Source organism: Chinchilla lanigera, unplaced genomic scaffold, assembly GCF_000276665.1.
Source record: "Chinchilla lanigera isolate Chin_1 unplaced genomic scaffold, ChiLan1.0 scaffold00199, whole genome shotgun sequence".
NCBI classification, from domain to species: domain Eukaryota; kingdom Metazoa; phylum Chordata; class Mammalia; order Rodentia; family Chinchillidae; genus Chinchilla; species Chinchilla lanigera.
In genome coordinates, this window is record NW_004955600.1 from 526,296 (window position 1) to 528,808 (window position 2,513).

Here is a 2,513-nt window from a genome sequence, read left to right on the forward strand (position 1 = left end):
CTGTCTTTCCCCTCCAAAAGCAGGGCCGTGTCTGAATCCCTCATTGTGGTTTCCCAGCCCCCAGCACCGTGCCTGACATGTAGTAGGCGTTTGAGAAGCCAGTGTAGAGGGAGGGCACAGGGCACATACTGGTTGGTCCAGAAGGTGTGGGAAGCACAGAGTTTCATGTAGGTTCCTCCTCTGCCTGGAGGAAGGAGAGAGGAAGGGGTGGCTAGGGCAGACTCCAACTGCAGAGCAAGGCGCCTCTTCCTAAGGGCACAGGCAGTGGCAGCAGAGCCCAGGGTCCACTTGGCTGCCTTGTGTCGAACCTGTGGGCAGCAGTGTGGGGACGGAGTCCTGAGGACTGGAGTGGACACCATGACCTTGAGGCAGGAAGTTGGTCAGGCTCAGGTCAGACTCTCTGGGTTTGAGTCTTTGCAACCCACATTATATCCCTGGGTCTCAGTGTCCACATCTGTAAAATCAAGATAAAAATGGTCCATGCCTCATGGTGCTTTTGCTGTGCGGAAGTGGACTAATCTCTAACAGGCATAGAGCAGAGCTAACCAGCAGTGAGCATTTTAGGAGACTTTGCCAGGCCTTCTGTGAACTGAGATTTTGGGTCCCTTCGCATGGCATTTCTGCAGCAATGACACAGGTGTCTCATTACCATCCTTGCACATACCTTGCAAGAGACATCTGCGATGCTGTTCAGGAATTGGCTCAGTGGAGGGGCTACCAGGTGGCTGAGAGGGGCTGGGTTACAGCAGTACGTAGGTCAGGATGTGAGGGAGTTCGCTGGAGTGGAGGGGACAACTGTGACCTCTGGGCCGGCATCCTGGCTCTGCCTGAAAAGTCACCCATTTCTCTGAGCCTCAGTTTCCCATCCTTGTCTGGTGTGCAATGGGTGGATTTTAACATGTCCTCTCTCCCTGAGTATCATGTGAGGGCTTCAGGATGCGTATCTACTGTCACACTGACTTTTCAGCTCAGCAAGGCTTACTACTTCAGAGGTTTAAAACGAAATCATTTGCTATGTTGTCACTTGTAACAGTTGAATGCCACCTCTTCACAGAAACTGTTTTGCCAAAAGTCGGAACCTGAAGTCCTAGGGATTCCTTGCCAGCGCTGGGGCTTCAGAAGCAGTTTCTGGCCAGGAAGAGAGTGCAGGTGCGGCGGGGGAAGGAGCGGCCCAGGCTGGAGCCTGAATCCCAGTCCTGGCCGGTTTCTAGGAGGGGGACCTCAGTGAGGCACTTTTCTCCTCAGATACTCCATTTCCCATGTGCAAAATCATGGACAACGATGTCTCCTTCAGGGGTTACTGCAGACTACAGCACAGACGGCCTAGCATAATTCTGGCACCCACTAATTGCTCAACAAATTTTACTTTCTTTGCACTCCATTTTCCCACAGCCTCTATTATGTGTCCCTCAAAGTCTTGTGTGTGGAAGGTGATTACATCGTGGGGCCCTGTGTTCATCAGGACATTCATTGCTAGAGAAGTTTCGTACCTAAATGTGCTGTCAGCAGGTGGGGCCTGGCTGGAGGTGGGGTCCTGGGAATTAACCTGAGAATCTCTGTCCCTGTCCCCAAGTCCCCCATCTCTCTTTGCTTCCTCACTGCCGTGGCTAACCAGCTTTCTTCTGCCACGACCTTCCGTGCTGCCTTTCTGCCTCAGAGCCTGCCGATGTGGAATGAAAACCACAAGATGGAATAAACCTCTCCTCCTCTTGAATACTGAATACCTCGCAGGTATTCAGTATTTTGTCTCAGCAATGAGGAAGGGACTGAGACACATTTTGGTAGCAGAGAATTGGAGTCATTGCTGTCAGTGTACCTGACCATATGGTCTGAGAGCATTGGGAGCTGGCTTGGGGGAGGAATTTCTGATGGATCAGAGGTAGAGAAGCCCGAGCATGTGGAAATACAGAAATGGAGACAAGGGAAAGGGAGCTAAAAGCCCAGGTGACTAAGAATTTCTTTCAGCAGGTGAGTCAGGCATACCAGGAGCTGGAGCTGTGCAGGGCTGAGGGGATCTGAAGGGGGGCAGTTTTATTTCCATAAGTTTCAGGTGAGGGCACTGACAGATTATTATATTTTGCACTTTAAATGTATTGAGGTTTTGATGGAATATATTGGAAACGTCTGAACAGCAAGAAAAGAATAAAACTCTCCAGGTCTCCGGTTTGTTTTCATGTTTCCTCCCTCCTTCTCCTTCGCTCTTTTGTCCCATCAATGGATCCCTGAACTATACTCAGCCTTTTCTGCCTTTAAACCTCTGTCCACCCACCTCTCAGACTATAGTATCAGACTTCATGTATGATTCAGCTTTGAATTCAAGCCCTCAGTGTACATTAGCAAACAGATATTTAATGGTAAAAAGGCTCCGTTCTGGCAGAATGTGTTTTCTCCCTGATCCCAGCAGGAGAATTTCTCTCAGGCTTTAACAAAAGAATGTAGCACTTGGGAGCAAAGATGCAGCCCAGCAGCCCTGCACTGGAGGCCAAGATGGAGAAGACCTCCATGGCCACCAT

General features: G+C 50.3%; 1 long non-coding RNA gene across 1 annotated transcript in view; it reads left to right on the forward strand.

Annotated features, from left to right (window-relative positions):
* The window catches only part of LOC106147626, a 21,860-nt gene that overhangs the window by 6,384 nt on the left and 12,963 nt on the right, over positions 1-2,513 (forward strand). The gene's annotated exons all lie outside the window — the stretch shown is intronic.